This window comes from Leiobunum rupestre, chromosome 3, assembly GCF_980474605.1.
Source record: "Leiobunum rupestre chromosome 3, qqLeiRupe1.1.hap1, whole genome shotgun sequence".
NCBI lineage: Eukaryota > Metazoa > Arthropoda > Arachnida > Opiliones > Sclerosomatidae > Leiobunum > Leiobunum rupestre.
Genome location: NC_143386.1, coordinates 19,077,127 through 19,098,073, shown reverse-complemented (window position 1 = coordinate 19,098,073; position 20,947 = coordinate 19,077,127). Strand labels below are relative to the sequence as shown.

Sequence of the window (20,947 nt, the reverse complement as noted above, 5' to 3'; positions counted from 1 at the left end):
AAAAGGTTTTCTCATTGAAGGCCTGCGAAGCTTATAAGCCGACTTATGGGCAGACTCGCAGCTATATAAATTAGGCAGTTACAGTACAAAGAAGTACATGTAATATAATAAAGACAAAACTCAGAATGAAGTAAAATAAAGTAATACTGAGAAGATATAGTAAAAATAATATATAAAATAATAGATTTCAAAGTGGTTTGAAGGTGGACACGTAAGGCGGAACGAAATTTAGCGTAGTTAGTAATTGTGACAATTATTTGCGGGAGAGCATTCAAGTCGATTTTAACGGAGTAGGAGAAAACATTTAGCTGTCGAGTGGTTCTCTTACGGGGTTTGACTAGCTTGCGGGAATGACCCCTGGTCCGAGAACATGTGTCGAGGGAAAAATTCACCAAAAAGCCCAGAACGAAGTTATTGTGGAAATATTTGTGTAGAAGGCATATTTTTTTGACCATTTGCCTTGCGCTTGGAAATGACTGTTTTCGTGAGTGCTATAATTAAATTGAACCAAAAGAAGATAGAAACCTAAATTAATAGAAGACAAGAGTGGATTTTTTCATTAAATTCATTTAAATTTTATTGGATTTTGGTTCTAAGCCGTTTTCTTAGTACAAAAAGTCCAAAATTAAAACACGAAGAGCCCAATTTTTCGGAAAACAGTCAACCCTTCTATTTCCAGCCAATGTTTTTCAAAGGAAGCCCAATTTGCTGCTTTCCTGCCCAATCTGGCATCCCTGGAAATGAAGGCTCCGGCATCAGTGATTGAAATGGATATACGCAAAATGGAAATCATGGACACTGTTCAAATATTTCCTTGATTTTGCTTAAAAATAAGTAAAAAGCTGGTTATTTGAATAAGACAGAAAATAGCTGGATGTAAAACAATTTGGGCTGATTTTGTGATTTACACTGAAGCGACTGAGGAAGGCTTATTTAAGGAAAGTTTACAATTCAATAGTAATTTTTGGAACAGTTCTTTTGCCCAAACTTAATTATTGTTTACTTAATTTATTGCTCTATTTTTAGTGGACTGTTAAAGAATTGGAGAGATGGTCAATCAAACTGCCCACAAATCACATTAAAAATACTGAAATGTGATAATCAACTTAATTAGGTTTTAAGTAAAAAACGTGTTAGAACTCTTAAACTATTTTAAATAGGTTACAGCCAAAATATAAATCATAAAAATGTTCCTTAATATTTAAAATAAGGGCTTTAAAATAAAATTGTGATGTTTTTAATCAATTTACTAAAATTAACTTATACAAGAGTGGTTCGTATGTTTCTTATATAACAGTAAACTGTGACGTATGGCTTTGCTGTTTTGATTTGTAAAATTACAACGATATCTATCGTGGCGACCGTTTGCATCATTTCTGTGCACTGCGCAGGAGCAAGTTCCCCTCTATCCCCCCTTCTCTTAGATGGGAAACTTTTATAGAGGCATGTATTAAAAAAATATTTTCATCGCTTCCGTTAGTTGAAATTGATTAGATCAAGTCATGTTATGTCACCTTACAGGCTCGAATTACCACGTCTATTAAGCCGCGTTCACACTATCGATAGAAACCTGTTTTCATGACAAGCTATTTTCTATTTCATTTAAACAGAATTAAACTGTGTTTAATGCTCTAGTTGTTACGTTTATTAAGGGGATGTTTGTAACTATTTTCACCATTATAACATTTGTTAATAACTTCTGAATAAAAACACTGCTTTTTCAAAGAAGTGTGTTTCTTTCGAGTATATTAAATTCGCGAACCTTTCCAGAATAAAATATTTATTCAATCTTCGACTCATCCGTTCTTTAACGGAACGTTAATCAAAACAAATGGTTTTCTTTCTATTAACCAATTATAATAGAGATTATTTTGACATGATCATTTTAACAAAAATGATTATAATAAACGGTAGAATAAAGCGGATGATTTATTAATAATAAGTAATATAATGTATTGATTATCTGGACATCTGAAGTGAGCGTTACAAAAACTTACCCTTCAGTAATATTGCTGACCGATCTTCCACTATTCGTTATAACAATGTTTTCATCTGATGATTCTGAACAATTTTCCGGTAAAGATGTGTAGCTCAGTTCATTTCTGGATATAACTTCCGACGGGCTATTTCCAACTACAGTTCCATTCTCTATGACGTAAACCACATCGACATAAGGTAAAATTTCCAAGTTGTGAGTGACTAACACCCTCGTCTGTGAAATAAATATCAAATGTTATTTAATAAAACATGAATTTCAAAGGGCCTGCAGGACCCGCCCCGCATACTTTTCAGTCAAAGGTGCTAAATATTTTATCAGTGGGACGGAAAGCTCAAAATGAACTCATCGTTTTACCTTTGAAGCTAATTAAAGTTTTGAAAATCATATTTGTAACTAGACGTTTTGCTATAAACTTAGCATAACGCATGATGGCAGACAGTGCTGCAAATTGGTTTGTGCTCTTGTTTTCATATTTCATCCGAGATCGATTTAAGACGATTCCGTTTTAATTAATTAATCATTTTTATTTAAATATAAACAGATTTAGTTTCAGACTCTAATAAAGCGAAAACAAATTCGGCAATTTTCTTATACTTACCGGAGAGATCATTTTGGTGTTAATATCTATTTTCTTTTTTGCTCTCTTAATTATCATTATTCTTTTTTGAGTTTTTCACTTAAGCAGGGGCTTAAAATTGAGAAGTTGCTGGAAGACCAGTCTAGGTTCATTCACATTCAGGGATGTTAAAAAAGGCGCCATAAATTGAAATGCGACAGTTCCCGCACGAAGATAATTATTTAAGAATATTTTACAGAACCAATACAGAAATGAGGAATCTGCTTTTGATCAAATTTTGTTTCAATTTATTTGATACAGATTGGATCAACAATTGGACCGAACTAACAGTGAAACAATAATAACTTTATCTCAATCTGATGCAATGTTGATATAATTTATTTTATCGAAAAGTAGAAAGGTCAGAAATGGAATACTTTAAATTAAGTATTACAATTTCATAAAAAATTAAAGTGAGCTAGACCAAGGAAATATTTTGATCCGTTATCTGCTAGGTAAAGTGTTCAATCTCTTACCAGAACAATACTAATTTTATGCATTAACAATAGCACATTGCTAAAAAAATTAACGTTGCTACGACTATGAAGCTAAGATATTAGGTAAGAATGACGGTTCATTAAAGTGTAGCGATAAAATATTTATTTAACAAACAAATCTGTTTTACTTTTATGTTTGGAAACATCAAATTAAAGAAATCGTTTCTTGTTATCCCGAACAAGATATTGAGATTCAAAATATTGTTTTTCTTTCTGAATATGATTTGATCTTATCTTAATTTTGATTATTTTATCAAAAATATTTCATCCCTTCTGGTTATGACTCGCTTTCTTCTGGATCTTACATATTTAATTTTATATCAGTGCTTTTTATTTGCTTAAGATGCTAATGTTATATGACCACCCACACTTAAGGTCTCGTTGACAATTGAAATTTACCTTATCTTTTAGTAATCCGTTCGGTCCGATCACATTCGCGAAGATGTGCTTTGCCGTCCACAGCGGCGAGAGGGTCGTCCAACAGGTAAATGTCTCTGTCCAAGAAGAGCGCCCTGGCCAAGCTCACTCTCTGCTTCTGACCACCACTTAAGTTTATTCCCTTCAGAAACGTAAAAAATTAGTTAATAGAAAAGTTGTTATTTCCATAAGCTTGAATTTATCATCCGAACAAATATTAAAGTCTTCTAGAAATTAGCCAAATTGAATTTACATGGATAAACCCAAAATACCCCTGGTATTTGAGATTTTAAATATTTACTTTCTCCCCAATTTCAGTTTCGTCAAAGGCTGGCAATGTGTCGATGTCATCCTTCAGCGCGCAAGCTTCGATGATTCGTTCGTATTTTGAGGCTCACAGCGGTCATGAAAAATAACGTTTTTTTTTTAGTGTTTGATTTTGTATCCACGCTTGTTGAGGGACATACGCTACGGAGCCCTATAGAGAAGAATTGGTTTAAACAAATAAAAAAATCGTACATGAAACAATTATACTAACTAAATTTCCAACTGGTATGGCAATAAGACAGTGTGAAATCTTGTACAAATTAAATTTTTACCTGATACTTTAATTAGTATCTTCTCGAGAGTTTCCCCAACAGTACCTTGTTTTGCCTTTCATCCAACAATTAATAAAACATTACACATTACTAAAATTAACCAATTCTGCATTAAAAATTATTTCGTCAATTTAGGCATCACGTTTTCAAAAGAATCGAACCGATCTTATAGCTGATCTGATCCGATTCTGTTTCCCTTATTACGATACATAACTAACAACATTCTGATATAATACGTTGATAAATAAGCTACCGGAACAAGAACTTCTCCCGACACTTTCACCATATCTCCAAGAATAGTTGATAAAAAGGAAGATTTTCCTGAGCCAACGCTTCCAATAACAGCTGCCAAAACTCCTTTTGTGAATATTAAATCTATGTTTTTAAGAACAGGATCGAGCTCAGTAAGAAATACACAGTAAGAAAGAAAACATTATTAGAGAAAAATTATTTTACAACACCACAAACATCAATCAATGCTTCTGACCGAATTCTTTCAAAATATCAGTTTATTCACAACTCTTACAATGAGTTATCCCGAAGTGTTTATCCCCAAATTTTTTCCAACTTGGGCGTTGAATGATCCTTCACAAACCTTGAAAACTCTTAAAAGGGAAAATTTTCATTGGCCATTCGTTTTGCCATCGCAACCCAAAATGTGTTTCACAACTCAAGTTTAAACTTGGTTTACGTCAAAGAACAGGGGAAAATCACGGATAATAAGGGTCCTCCCCTTTGCCATTTTCAAAAAAATTAAAAACTAAAATTTTGGCAAAAAAATTGGGTTCATTGATAAAAATGGTTAAAATCAATAAACTTCGGAAAAATCGTAATGGTTTACAATCCTTGCCCGGGTAGCAAAGTGAACGTTGCTGCATGGTTGAGTTTGGGTTTTTTGGTAGTTTATTATTAACTATTCGTCTACGTTGATATTTAATAACTGCAAAAACCAATTTTCAGCAGGAATATTGCTATAAAACGTATTTAGAACGTTTTTTTAAAACTGAACTGCATGAGGATATTTTTTGGGTAATTTTGATATAAACTGAACGTTATTTTTAAGTAAATAAATGTACCAAAAAGCTTCTTAAATATTATTCAAAGAAAGCTTAAAATTTCCTAATTCGCTACCGTAACGAGTTTATATAGGTAGCGCAGTGACGCTGAAGTTTTCGGTAGCGAATTCAGTCTAGCCACAGAAGCAGAAGTTTTAGTAGAATATTGATACACCATTTACACCTCGAAGCAGACAAATCTTTAGCGCCATTTCGCCACCTACACTCGTTTCCCTATCGTCCATACAAAACAATTGTTCAACCTGAGGTTAAGACCGCGTACTATTTGATAAATCCAAAATAACGTAGCAATAATGTTTCATTAACGTAAACAACGAGGTTAGTTTATTCAAGGATTCTATATCTAAAAATATAGAATCCTTGGTTTATTGATATTAACTCAACGTTATTTATTAGTTATTAACTCAACTAATCTTTAACTCATTCAAACGCGTAGCATTTTGGCTTGAAAACTTGTTATTCAATTACAATGAATAAGCCATAAAATACATAATACTTATTATCCGCCCTAAAACCAAGATTTTGGTTATTTTTACCTTCGAAAAGTTTATTAGTACTGAAAATAGTGCATATTTTGTACTATGGGAAAAAATTGTTAGCTGACGTTTCGCGGATTCCGGACGTTTTGATTCCTCGACGTTTCTCGGAAAACTAACTTCTCTTGAACACGGCCAACTTTGATCCCTAGCGCATCTCTCGTACGTAGCGCGAACAGCGCGTGATCAAAGTTGGCCGTGCCTGACCGTTAATGACGAGCAAACTGAGCGAAGCAGCATTTGAAATAAACGGTGGACACTTTAGACCTAGTTTAGACGAATAATCGAGTTGGAAGAGAAAAGAATGGTAAATAAAATTTAAATGCTCTTTTTATTCACTTATTTAGTTAAGGGAAAATATAAAATTAGTAGGTATTTGTTCATTTGGACAATAACTTAACAATTAAACCTAGGCGATATACCCGGCCTAGGCTTATAATCATTTTGGCAAATTTGGCTGCTTTGGCAACATGCATGCAGGAATGAGGCCCAAATTAAACTACAAGTGTTGCTTATTACCATAGTTTTAAAGGTTTTTTTTCGTGCATCTAATAACATTTATAATAATTTTATATTTGAGGTGTTGTTTCCATTTGCTTTTAAACATAAGTTTTTGGCTTAAGAATACTTATTGAGTGTATTTAAAGTGAAATTTAAGGGTAATTGCCTGTTAAGAAGGATCAAAATACACTATGTAAAGCCTCGATTACACTTTAAAATTTCTTGATCCTAATTAGTTGTAAACAAAACCTTGCCCAACTAATTGCATAGTGCGCAAACAAATAATTGTGTGTTGGTATCATGAATTGTAATTCACACTTCGCAATTATAAATTGTTTACAACTAATAATTGTTAAGCGCCAACGCCCCTTATGGCTGTTGTAATCTCTTTAATGAAGTGTAATCGCTTTCCAAAAAAACACCACGTAACTTTATATTAATTATAATTAAAGTTTAGTTTTGAAGGTGACTTGTTATGTGCAATATTTTCTTTCAACAGCTAAACTGATTTTTATTTCATTTTAGGGATTTTTATTACCTGGAATCTATTCCAGAACAGGTTTTTGATTCACGATACTTGTTTATTTACCCTTGCTCAAGCGCAGAACCTAAAATTAACTTGAGAAATGATAAATATAGATTTAAGGGAGTCAAGATAAACAGGTTAATTAGTTACGTAAATTCAATAATGTAACGGAAATGAAAAAACTGAAATACAACAGGAATATCTTCATATCAACTAATACTTTCCAAACTCAGAGACAAGACCTCTTTTTATAAACTATAACCGCCAGAACCTGGTACATGGGTCAATAGATCCAGAAGCTCCCATGAGTATGGACTGCAAATCCAGTGACCACCCTAGCCCCACAGATAGGGACAGTTTATATAATACGGTTTACCCCCATTTAGCCCAAAATAGTTCTCCCAATTCCAATTTATCCCAATTCCCATGTCTCCCAATCCCATTTTTCCGAATCTTATTTGTCCCAATCCCATTTGTCCCAAAATAGTTATCCCAAATCCCATTTGTCCCAAAATTACACTTGGTATAAACATGAATCTAAGTTTTATTTTAACCTACCATAAAAATATATATTACATGAAATACGTCCAAGTAATTCTTTATATTACTACAATTAGGATATGCCTACTAACCTAATCTAACCTAACCTAACCTAACCTAACCTAACCTAACGCCAAGTCAATTCACATATTCACAAAACGGTAAACTTACTTTGTTAAGATGAGATCTAAAACCGCGAAATTACCATATATTTGGAAAATAATGATTGGGAGAAAGGGGAATCCATATTTTTGGGAATATTGATCGTTGGGAGAAATGGGAATCAATTTTTTTTGGGAAACTTGATCGTTGGGAAAAATGGGAATACATATTTTTGGGTTAAATGAACTCCGGTTCGGAGAAATGGAATTGGGACAAATGGGACACCATGATTTTGGGAGAACTGATAACTTTGGGAGAAGGTAAAATTGGAATAAATGGAAACATACCTATAATACAGGAAGATGATGACAATAACAGCTAAAAAAATTTGAGGGAGAGTTCAATTACATATGTTTCTACTGAAGGAGCTCCTGCAGAACCCAGTTTAAAATATAATAAAAACTAAGCTGACGTTGGGTCTAGTCAAATTGGTACAGAAATATTCCATATACCTTTTATTTTTATCTTGAAGCGGGAGGAAATATACTTGAATTTGGAGATTAAATAAATTTTTTCACCCTGAGCCAAAATTCTAAATATTTTTCTTGAAATTTAATTCAAAGTTGTTAAATTAATGTCAGCTTAGGGTAAAATAATCCAAATTTTACCAATATTTAAAATTTGCCTTTTGTATTTGAAGTAATAAGCAAATTTCTGAGTATATATAATACAGGAGGATAATGACAATAACTAAACAAATAGTTGAGGGAGGGCTCAATTATAAATGATTATTTTGAAGGAGCTCCTGCGAGCAGAAACCAGTTTAAAATAAAGAGGATTATATTTTAAGCCGGGTTCTGCTATACAGCAGCTCGCAGGAGCACCTTCATTATAAATATTCGTAATTGAACTCGCCGTCAACAACTTTTTTGTTTTAAGTGGTTCAATAAAGTTTAACTCTTTGGGAGTGACATGTTAGTCATTTTTTGAAAATATTGTGAAAAAAATATTCCTTTTCAAATAAATATAAAGCAGTTCTTTCTAAGGCATTCTGGTCGTTTTATTTAGAAACTATGGCATTACAAACTAAATGGATGGGATTAATTTACACGCGGATAGTTTTAGTTATAATTATACGTAGATAAAATAGTTAATTAAACGTGATTTAAAACGTAGATATTTAGTAAAGAAAACGTTTTAAATACGTTGTTGTAACGAATTCAATACGTTGGGTTATAAACGTTTTTTTGTATATATATATATTAACGTTTTATTATACGTTACAAAAAACGTCTAATCACCGGTCATCGCGCTATATACTATCAACGTTTACCTTACAGCTTATTATCAACCGTTTAAAAACGGTTAATCAACGAGATTTTGCTACCCGGGTGATTTTACCATGCTATTTTATGTAAAGAAAGATTAAATTTGAGTTGTGAAAATAATTTTTGATTGCCAGGGCAAAACGAATGGCCATTGAAACTTTTCTCTTTAGGAGCTTTCAGGGTACATAAAGGTCTACTTAAGCCCCGAGTTTGAAAAAAATATCGGGATTAAACACACTACAATACTTTAAAATCAGAATAAGATATCTATTAAAAAGGCAAGTAATGATATTAGAGCAATATCATAAAATTGTTTGGGATTCAGTTAGAGTGTTAACGAGGAAAACTGGAGCACCTCGTACACATCAAATTGGCTTACCGGTCGCCTCCATAGTGGCCAAATTCTAACTGAGCCACGTGATAGCATATGACTAGTATAATTTTATGCCATGAAAGCCCTCTGGCGGAGGGAGTTTAAGCGAAATACAGAGGTCAAAAGGTGAAATTTCAATATTTTCATTTACCTACAGCTCTTTAAGTTTACATCCGATTGTAAAGCAAATTATTTCATTGTTCTATAATTCGACGAGCTTTTAAACGCATATCTTGTTTTTGGTCGACGACTTACCGGTAACCAGCTGTCGCATGTTGGCCAAATTTCACTTTAACTTCATTTAAACCCTTAGTTGAACACTAGTCAACAGGATATGCATTTAAAAGCTTTCATCCTGTCGAATTAAAATTTCCATGTCTCGATTGGATTATCAGGTCACAGAGGTCAAGAGGTCAAATTTTAAAATATTCATTTGGCTATAGCTCGTTCAGTTTACGTCCGATTTCATGGTACTCAGAATTCGACGGGCTTTTTAACACATATATTTGTTTTTGGTCGTCAACGAATTGGTCACCAGGTGGCGCATGTTGACCTTTTAAACGTAACCCCTTAGTTGAAAATACTCATTTGGGTATGCATTTTAAAGCTTTCGACTTGGGGAATTTGAATATCGCTGTCTCTCTTGGGTTATCCTAACACAAAGGTCCAAAGTTCCAAGATGTATTTAAATATAAAAATTTCCAGTACCTAGTTTGCCATCTATTGCTATTAGTTTTATTAATTTAGGTGTATGCCACTAGATGGCGAACTATAATACTGTAAAAAGGCAAATTACGGATTTTCGTAAGAACTGAAAAGTTTAAAAGCCAGTGTAGATATGCGCAAAATAATCTTTAACTGTTTTTTAAATCTTCAGTTCATGTGAGATCCTTAATGCGTTTTCCATTTAATTTCCTTGGTTAATCCTATCAAAAAGTACAAGAGGTCAAATCAACAACTAAACTGCATATAGTTTCAACTTTTAGAAAACACTTAAGTTAAAAAATATTTATTGGAAATTTAAATAATAAAAGACTTACTTTAAGGAAGAAATAAACGCTACATATTTTGAATACTAAATTAATAATAATAATAATATTTATTTCGCAAAGAATAAAACGCTTCGCTGGCAACCACAGAGGCAAAGCCTATTCAAGGTGGTTACCGAGACATCACAGACACAAAGTACAAAAAGTAAATAGACTAATAAATAAACAGTAATTAAATTTAAAACCAAGTACAGCAATTTAAAATAATCGAAAAAAAGAAAACATCAATGAGAAGAATTGTGAAGCATACAATGAGCGAAAAGAAATTCAGAAATTAGTAGACGCAACTGAGGAATAGAGTATTCGTTGGCCTTCTCCCGGATGTCAGAGGGCAACCTGTTCCAAGTTCGAGCACTCCAGTAAAAGAAAGAGTTCTTCAATGTCGAACAGCTGGCAAGTTTTTCAGGCCCGACGGAGGTTCGTGGTCATAATTTCATCGAGACTAAAAGCTTCAGCCCTGATGAATCTCACGAGCGTAAGTAAGACTAACTATATTAATACGTATGACATTAAATACTTTCCAGTCCTCCTCTATGTCCAAAACTTCACGTCCGTTAACGTCAGTGGCTATTTCCTGGTTTTCACATTTTGTAAGCTTTTACAGTTTGGTTCAATTTAGGCCATTGGCTTTGCAATTACACGGGTCTGCTTTGCAAATTCGGCTGTAATTAAATTACATAAATTGCAAGACAGAAGCGGGAGTTTCTGATCCAGTCATTCATTCTATGTCTATATGTCCTTCACTGTCAATCTTAAAACCGCGCTCGGTTGGATCGAGAAGATCATAGCAACCATTAAAGGCTCTTACGCATAGATCATATTGGTAGTTTCTCATAGTGCATGCTGACGAAGGGAATCTCAGCAAGGAGGTAGTTGAGCAGATGACGGCTCTCCTTTTTTGTCGCAAAATAACAAATATCTACATTCATAAATATCACAGGTATTTCTTTAGGAGCGTATAACTGACTTGTTAACTCGTTAAGCTAATCCAACACACCTCTGGGGAGTTCTCAAGATTATTCAAGTCTTGTGAAGGTTTCTTGGAATTTCTTTTATTTCTTTAAAATTTCGAGTGCTTTTAGTTAACCTTAACCGACGAGTGCTCTCACTGCGTCGCAACCGGTAAAGACGAACAAACCGACTTAAGCTTTACAAACATTAGATCCCAGAGCTTGGAGATATCACGGAGATATCGACGACATTTGTTATTTACCTTCTTAAACATCTGACTAGGTATGTCACTGTAAAGCGACTGGCTAATGACTAGAATGTCAGTGTCCTCGGGTGATAAAATGATAGATTTATAGTCCTGTTTCGTATCGTCCTCTTCCTGAGTTGATTTTAATTCCAATCCTACTGGTCCTTGTTCGTCACAACTTCTATTCTGTCCATCAGTTTCGTTCTAAAAGCAGGCTTTTGCCACACTTCGACAAAAAAATTTGTTTTGTTAAAAAAAACTCTTAGGAACTTTCTCCACTTTTTTACTTTGTGAGACGGTGCGATTTTCATAAACTTAGGTCCCCCGTCGGATCCTCGCAAGTTTCACTCCGACATTTTTAAGGATTGCTCTTTATAAACGTCTATGTCTTCTTTTAAAACAAGTCTCTTCGTCGCCCTTAACTTGTTGAATCATTTTCATTCCATCTATAATGAGGGCAGCCCTTACAAAAAAATTCAATAAATATTATATAAAATCTTATAGAGCTTTATGTAATATCTAGGTTTTTCTATACACTAAAGACTTTTCTATAAAAATTATATAGAAAATAAAATATTTATAATTCATAGTTTCTATAAAAAAATTTATAAAATTGTTTCTATGGAATTTCAACAGATTTTCTACATAAATAATATCAAACGATCAGTCGCTTTCAATGGTGCTAACAAAATTAGCAACACATATATATATATATATATATATCCATCAAAATTTGACATATCAAGAATAATAATTTTACTTTTAATGAATGTGACTGTTTAGGCTTTGATTTTATTCTTGGGTTTTGTCAAAACTTCAATTTGCCTACGCAAAGATCTATCACAATATTCCTTTAAAGGTATAGTTATAAAAATATTTTTCAAGCAAGAACATTTCTCCGCACAAGAGTTATATTATATAGGTGTGTAATTTTGGATTATTTGAAAATTGCATTTATGTTTATAATATTGATAAAATTATGATTTTTACCTCTCCGAGGGGACAAAGTCCCCTAGGAGGGGTTATACAATCACCGTGTCTGTCTGTCAGGACTGCGAACGCGTTTGCATTTTCGGGGCAAAGGGTAATCACTGCGTACGCAGTTTCTTGGCTCACTGCGTTCGCAGTTTCTCGAAGGGTTGGCAAAACCACCGTGTGACGGTGAGCGTTATCGGATTGTTTTGCGGTTGGGTTGGGTTTGGTTGGTCTTTATTCGTCAACGCTCACCGTCGCGACAGTTTTAACTCAGTTTGATTGGATATTTCGTTATTGTATTGTTTATGTGTAGGTTGTTCGTGTTGTGATGGTTGTGGGTGTTGAGTTTGTTGTAAATGTTGAGTTCGTTCTGTGAATGTTGTGGGTGTGGAGTTTGTTGTGTTTGCGTTATGAAGGTTGTGGATGTTGGGTCTGTTGTGTTTGTATGGGCGTTTTCTCTCCAACTTCTTCTTAATGACTTTGGGACGGACCGAGTGCTGAGTGTTATGCAACCTCTCAACGTCCAATGGCAGGGTTTCCACCAGTTGTACACGGTATTCGTCTTAGTATCAATTTGCGATTTTTTGGCGCCGGCCGGGAATCGAACCCGGGTCTGCCTCGTGCAAGAGATGTACTCTAACCACTCAGCCACCAACGCTTGTTAATCTACGGTGTTTTTCTAAAAAAACAGCTTTGGCGAATGTCCTTTACAAAGTTATAACGTAAGATACTATAATTTATTCTACATCATTTTAAATATTTATAAATTAAATCAATCTTATATTTAATTAAATATTTATAAATTAAATCAATCTTATATTTAATTAAATATTTATAAATTAAATCAATCTTATATTTAATTAAATATTTATAAATTAAATCAATCTTATATTTAATTAAATATTTATAAATTAAATCAATCTTATATTTAATTAAATATTTATAAATTAAATCAATCTTATATTTAATTAAATATTTATAAATTAAATCAATCTTATATTTAATTAAATATTTATAAATTAAATAAATCTTATATTTAATTAAATATGTATAAATTAAATAAATCTTATATTTAATTAAATATGTATAAATTATATTAATCTTATATTTAATTAAATATTTATAAATTATATTAATCTTATATTTAATTAAATATTTATAGATTATATTAATCTTATATTTAATTAAATATTTTAGTATTTTAATGTAAAATTTGATCGTGAACAGGAATTGAACTTGGGTCGCATTGTAACAATGCGGATAGTTCCCCGCCGAGCCATTGACTTCCTTAGGGTAAATATTAAAGTAAAGGAACAATTATGATAAGGCGGGTTTTTTACTAAATGGATTAATACAATATCTGTATATATTGTTTATTGAACTTTGTTTGTTTATTCTTTGGTACGGTTTTTTGTTTTGTTTTAAATTTTTGTTAAATTCTTAACAAAATTTCGTTAAAACACAAAAAGTAGTTCATTGTTACCTTTTAATATCGCTTAGAAAAAGGATAATTATTCAAAACTCCCGCGGAAACTATATCAAAGTAATAATATAGCGCCACCGTGTGGAGAACTATCAATCAAACCGGGTAAAAAATATAATCTCTTAAATTTTTCGAGCTTTAGTCAAATCTCAACGGGTAAAAAAAAATAACAGTATATAAGGCCGTTGCCGTCAATACAGAAGATTTAGTCTTTCTTAGTTCTTGGCTGTCAGACGAACTACTACAGGACGGGGTCCTGGTGTCGGTCAAAAGTTATGAGGTAACTTTGCGGTTTTAATTAGTATTTTTGGTCTTCGGTCAAGAAAACGTGAGTGAATGGACTTCAGTGTATGAACAGTGCGTGTTTAAGACTGAAAGTGTTAAAGTAATTGTGAACTAACTCAAGTCAGCTGTAAGATAAAATTGATTGTTATTATTTTTTGAATTGGAATAACCTAATTATACCCTTGAAATTATCAATTCAACTTGTGAGGGTAATTAAGTAGATTGGAAGTAATTAGTAGCGAACAGCTCTCAGCTGCCAATTAAGACAGAGTTTATAGTTAGGTAGTTGGAATTTAGTTAAAATTACTCAGTATAATTTATGATATTTACTTAAGTGTAAGTGTGTTTTGGTTTATTTTTCAATCACGATGAACTAAGACAAATCTAATCTTAGACATTGAGTACCAGTTCTGTACAATTACGTAGAAGGGATATATATTGTTGGGTTATAGATGAAAGTTAAATCTAGAACGTTCCATAGACTGTTCTGAATAAAAATAAACATTTATAATTTTGCATAATTCTGGTTGCCATTTTATTTTCTAATCACTCGCCCACAACATTACAGTTCTGGCAATCCCGAATCAAATAAATTTTCGATATAACGGCGACGGGAAATTATTCTCGTAAATATAATGTAAATGCATTGTTATAGTACGTCTAACTCACTGTTGTAACTTATGATATTCTGAATAAATTAAAATTGGTCGTTTCGTCTCAATTATTTTAATTATAATTTAAATTTTATACCGGGCGGGATAGAACTGGGATAACATTTTTAGCAAATAACTCTGAATCGCGGTGATATTTCTTTAAGGGTTATCTCGAGAAATTAATACCACTAGGGACAATTCTTCCGAGGAGAGGTCCATTTTGGCTGGCCAACTTGTTTTAGGCTACACTTTGGGGAATCGTTATCCGATAAAGTTAAAGAAATAAAATTTAAATGTCGTAAACCACTATTAAAGATAATTTCAAGCATTATGTGTTTTTAATTAACGTGAAATTAGTTTCCTTATCCATAGAAAACATTCGGGTTTTCTATAGAAACATTTGTTATTTTTATGGACTATTAAATTTTTCTATACAAAGAATCCTAATTTTTTAAAGCAATTTCTATTAGAAAACATTTGAGTTTTCTATAGAAACATTTGGTATTATTTAATTAACATTTAATTATTCTGTAGAAAGAATCCTGTTATTTTATAGAAAATCCACATTCCTTCTATAGAAAAAAATCATTTTTAATTAAAAATAACAAGTATTTCTGTAGAAAAACCATATATTTTCTATAGAAAAGCTATTGATAATCCTAGTTGTTTTATATAAAATCATAATATTTTTTCTATAGAAAATATATAGAAAAGTCTGGAGAATATATTTTATGTTCATAGAAAATTTACCCAAATTTCTATTTAATTTATATAGATAATTCCATTTTCATTGCTATAGAATTTCTCTAGAAATTTTTTGTAAGGGAAATTAAAGTTGATACTCTGAGCCACTTAGCACATATATGCGAAAAGATTTCGGTCAGCTTACAGGTTATTTGTTTATTGTGACATCCGTGAATGTTTTCAGTTTCTGTTTGTGGATCAGATTATGAAATTTTTCTGTGGGATTTTTACTCCTCTGGCTGTTTCTTCAATTCCTTGGGTGTTCAGAAGGTTAATTTCCACTTCCGTGGCAGCTAGCATCGATGAAGATATCTCTTAAAGTTTGAACAGCGTTTTGGTCTTCGTCTATTCGGCTTCTTTGTAAGTCTTAGTGTTAAACCCTTGGTACCGCCAGCTGTCTGTGTAGCTTTGTTTACGGTGACTTCTATAGTTTGATCTGCAGGTATTTTTCCGAATGGGTTCGTATTTACACGATTCTTGAAACGTTTGAATACGTTGATATTCGTTTCTTCAAGATTAGGTTTTTAACCTAATATGCTGGTAAATATCGCGCATAGTTCACTTTATCATAGGCAAATACAAAAGGAATCATAGCTTGATTGGAGTGCAAATGTAGATTCGAAATAACTTCTCTCGAAGCGCTCAAAATGTCTAACATAATTTGAACCCTCTCAATATAGGACATACAAAATGCAGCTAATTAACCTTTGCTCCCATCGCGCATACGATTAAGATATTCTCAGGATAAAAAACTAAAACTTTTGCCAGGATTCTTCATGTCATTGGTACTGTTGTCCAAATTTTTTTTTAAAAGTTTTGTGGTTTCAGCTTCTTCTGGGTGGTTTTGTAAAAGCCACAATTCAAATTCCTTTCAGTCAAACTTTATTAGATCTTAAAAAAATTGTGTATTTATTCGGACACGTCTGTTGTACTGACGTCCTTCGAAAACGCTTTCAACTGTTCCTCTAGTTATATTGCCAGATTCAACACATAATTCCCGAAGCCCCGAATCTTTAAACTTCTTACCAATTGTTGAAGGGAGGATAAAAATGGTGTGTACCTCACCAATTCACAAAACTATTCTGTTAAATTTTTCGGGGTGTGTCCAGGCAATTTCCATCGCTTAAGCGTGTATATATGGCTAGGTCGAAAACGAAATCAATTTTTTATATTCCAAGTTGAGACATTATCTTTAGGAACCGCTCTAGAATTTCATTGACGGAATTTAAGTCTGTCGCGGGTGCGATTATAGGTGGTAGATAGCCAATTGAATTTTTAAGAACTTCAACGATGCTTCTCATCATAATGTTAAAGTCCGTCCAACTTGGAGTGTATGAATTTAAATTTCGGTTCAAGATCCATAAATATTTTTCAAGTTGAGAATTTCTGATGTTTTCATCATTCGTAATTTAAATTGTTTTCATAGGAGGAGGACTACCCGATTTCTCCCCAGCAAAGTTATCCGGTAAAGGAAGTAAAATAGCTGTTAAAGTTCTTTGTTTTGTCTTTTAAAAACATAAAATTGGCAAGTCTAGCTTCGAGCCGATCATTTCTGCTTGAATTCTGTTACTATTGGCACGATGTGTAGTTCCTGCCCCTATTATTGTTTCTTCGAGTCGATCAATGTTATCCCAAACGGGTGGTTAAAGTCAAAGTGAAAATATTTGATTCCACGGACGATTGTAGTTTATGGAGACACAAAGCAGTGTCAGTTTCTTCAAAAACGGTACAAGAGACACTGTAGCCTAATCTGATGTATATGCGTATAAGTTCAACGTTATACATAAGCGACTTTATATCAAACGGAAGCAAAAATGCTTAGAAGTTCCATTTTGTCCACCAGAAACTGCGTAGATTAAACCTTGAGCGATCGAGGATAGAACACATTGAGACTTTTGAGACATGGGCCCTTTTTTCCAGCGCAAAGTATAGGACTAAGACAAGGTTTTAGTGATATCGGAATTTTTATGGTACTTTCGATAATTCCGACGGTTGAGAAGTACATGTTGTACTTCAGTCTTTAGATAAGTGCGAATTTATAAGCTTGCCGTTGTTATACAGTCTTTAAGATCTCTTGTCGTTTCCAGTGAATTGGTTATATGTTTAAGGTACAAATTATCTTTAACAAGCTCAGCTGTACTAATGTTATCTGGTTAAACGATAAGCTTGCCGTTGTCGTCACAAATGATGCAAATAGATTCTTTGAACTCTACATCTAGACAATTTCGGATTGTTTTTTTAACGATGGACTAATTTCTATAACATCCTCAGGTTGTAATTTAAAAACCTAAATTTTTATCTTCACTATCTTTCAGAGTCATATGTATAAAACACCCCGTTTTATTTACTGTGATTCGTTTTTTTTTTGCACTAGCAGAAGAGGTAGTCGGCGAATATTTATCCAGCGTTTGAAACACGAATATTATCAACCATCACTGTAATTAAACTATACTGATAACATTCCCGAACTTATATCTCCGATACAAGGCTTAGGCGCAGCTTTGGTAAAATACACATCTAAGTGTCAAAATCATACTGGTTTATTAATAATATACAATACACGAATAAAAATCAAAGTAAGTTACTGGATCTCACATGAATTAAAGATTTAAAAATGTGCAAGACAATTTTTTGCATGTCTACACTGGCTTTGAAACTTTTCAGTTTTTCGAAAATTCGTTATTGGCCTTGTTACAACACTATATTTCACCATCTAGTGGCATTCACCATTAATTAAGAAAAAAAACCTAACGAGTAGAAAATTACTAATTAACAGGGATCCTTAAGTGATTCGTTTCGGAGGTATGGGCTCCCAAACACAACTTATTATAAGGAAGGATTTTGATCGTCACTTTTAAGGTTATTTATCGGTCTGGATGAAGATTTTCGGGGGCCCATATCTCTGAAACAATGCATAAAAGTATTAATTTTTATTAATTTTAAGGTTATATTAGTAATTATATACTCATTAGGACCCTTAGAACACACCCCTTAACATTTAGCCAACTAATCGGTAACAACCTGGAAAAGTTCTTGCTAGGACACAAACTAAGCTTGGTTTTAATATAAACTTTAAAGTATGTGCAAATTAAAGCAAAGTTAAAAACCGGCCTGAATATATTTCTCACAGTTTGATTTTAAAGTATTTTGTGAGTTGCTTTTATTTTTTAAATAACAAAACAAAACTTGACCAAAAACGCGTAAATTATTAAGCGGTTAGTATCTTTACCTGATTTCGAATTAACATTTTCGAGTGTTATATATGAACGTCTTTCTTCGGAATTTAAAACCGTATTAATTCTATCAACAGAAACTCGACTCAGGAAAAATATCAAATCACATTATTTTGTTATTTTAAGATATAAATTTTTTATCTATACCAAAAATGTGGCGTTTAACAGATCAGGTAGGTTTCGAAGAGTAATAATCAGCTAGGCTAATACCCAAGGCACCACCTTAGGCCTAAGTCGTCAAGCGACTTTTGAAGCCATTAATTCAGGTGGCCGGGTTACAATGCGTAGGAGGGTGGTGGCAAGCCCTGCATGCCACGCGTTCGAGCCAACAGCTCCCTACACTAACTATTACCGTTAACCTCAACAAGTAATAATTGCAGAGAAACAAAAGTTGTTGTTGGGGTTAAATCTGTTGAATCGTTCAAAGACAAATAAATGGTGAAAGATATGAAAGGACCCTAAGAAAGACAAAAGACAAAAGAAATAAGAAGAAATAAATGAAAATTTTAATTCGAATGCAAATTGAAAACGTTCTCTTCGGAAGAAATCCTAAATCAGGATCTTCCCATAAATGAGTAAGTGACAGCGTTGGTTGCAGTTAAGCGTCGGTCACACTGTCGCTGGAAAACAGTTGTAATGGCTAGTTTTTCTCATTTTACTGGACAAAACTGGAATTTTAAACCTTCATAAGCTAGGTTTTAAATAGGAGCAACAAACACAACACCACACACAAGGAGAACGCAACCCGTCAAAAGTCGTGGAATTTCTTGTGTACATTTTTCATTGGCTAGACGCTTTAGCGCCTGCTGCCGTCGGAAGGGGAAAATTCGGAAATTGTCTTCCCATCGCCCGTAAAACGTTCAGCGTAAAGGCTCGTGACGCTCGTCCAATGAGATTCGTACACAACCCTCCGTTAGCGTGTTTAAAGGCTAGCTGCGTTCTTCTTGTGTTTGTTGCTCCTAGGTAATTTACGCGTAATCACGCCGACTTCATATCAGCCACCCCAAAGATATCCGTACACTAAAATACAATAAATTCGAATAGTCACGTTGCTTGTCGAGAAAATATCAATATGGCATTGAAGTGAGCCATTAAGAAAGAAAGGGCCGATCTAGTAGTAACAGTCTTATGGTTAATCCTCCATGGAGCCCGTTAGGTTTTATTAATTCATCGAAGAGTCAATTTAATCCTAGTACCACTTATTACTCGGGATCTGAAATAGCCCCCCATTGTCAAGAAGATGTTGTTTGGTCAGGAATTAAAAAAAAAAAAACAATTATATTGTGTGTTTCCTTATATATTCTCTTGCGCAAATCTGTTTGAAACAATATTTGTAAAGCAATATTAAGAAACAGATTGCTCAAACGATATTGAGAAATCGTTATCGGCAAAGCGCAGTTAATTCCTTAAAGTGCCGTACTTTACCTCCCAATTATCAAAATTATAAGTTTTAATAAAAATTACCCATGCGGGGACGATGAGCCATAATGAAGAGTTGATCGCTTGGATAAATGCTATTTTTTTTTAAAGCAGTGCCTCCTGATTCCTTAGATTTTCCACTAAAGACTGATATGAATTTTCCCACGCGTAAAATTTAAGAACTCTCACTCCAGTCAATATTTCGTTCATTATTTTCAGACGTTTATCTTTCCATTTCATGAGCTCTTGCTACAAAACACAATTTAAAATAAGTAAACACGGCTTCTTTTCTGTCACGAATATTAAGAAACATCTAATGTATGAAAAACATTAAAAAAAAATCACCTGGTATTTTTTATATATCTTGGTTAAAAAGATGTTGAGAGGAATTGAAATCGTTATTATTAGAACACCAATTAAAGCCGATATTCCTAATTAAATCCACAAAAGATAACTTCCAATTGCTATCACCACAGGTGTTGCTACGATCGTAAAAGAGATTAGGATACAATTTCTAAATTGTTGCACGTCGATTGACACGCAGTTTAGTATTGTGCCAGTTGAGAGATGCCGTTTTCCCGCGAATGAGAGTCGAAATATCTAGAACAAAACCAAAATTGCATTACAAATTCAATCGTATTACTTCAGCTAATCTAACTTATTTAAACGCGTTCATTTGGTAAAAGTAGTGCTAATGTGAATAATCAATTAAGAACACAAAACCTCTATTCAATATAATTACGCCAAAAACACCTACTTAAAGAGATAGAGCCAGCTGGGACACATTTATAATTTTAG

General features: G+C 33.2%; 1 protein-coding gene and 1 long non-coding RNA gene across 4 annotated transcripts in view; both read right to left on the bottom strand.

The window, feature by feature from the left end:
* Nucleotides 1-4,478, bottom strand: part of LOC149949752 (multidrug resistance protein mrp-7-like) — a 29,294-nt gene extending 24,816 nt beyond the window's left edge. Inside the window, exons 1-4 of one of the 3 annotated variants that reach the window (XM_090169289.1) lie at nucleotides 4,129-4,475; nucleotides 3,831-4,007; nucleotides 3,512-3,671; nucleotides 1,998-2,212 (exon numbers count right to left, since the gene is read on the bottom strand). The gene's annotated coding sequence lies outside the window, so the exon portion shown is untranslated. Of the gene's footprint in view, nucleotides 1-1,997; nucleotides 2,213-3,511; nucleotides 3,672-3,830 lie in introns of all 3 variants that reach the window. The other 2 variants (XM_090169290.1, XM_090169288.1) reach the window with 2 other exon arrangements.
* Nucleotides 4,479-19,088: 14,610 nt separating this feature from the next.
* On the bottom strand, nucleotides 19,089-20,743 carry LOC149949751 (uncharacterized). The gene is made up of 3 exons (XR_016479966.1): nucleotides 20,495-20,743; nucleotides 20,195-20,398; nucleotides 19,089-19,188 (listed from the first exon to the last, which is right to left on the bottom strand). It is a non-coding gene; the product is annotated as an uncharacterized LOC149949751 (long non-coding RNA).
* Nucleotides 20,744-20,947: the final 204 nt, after the last annotated feature.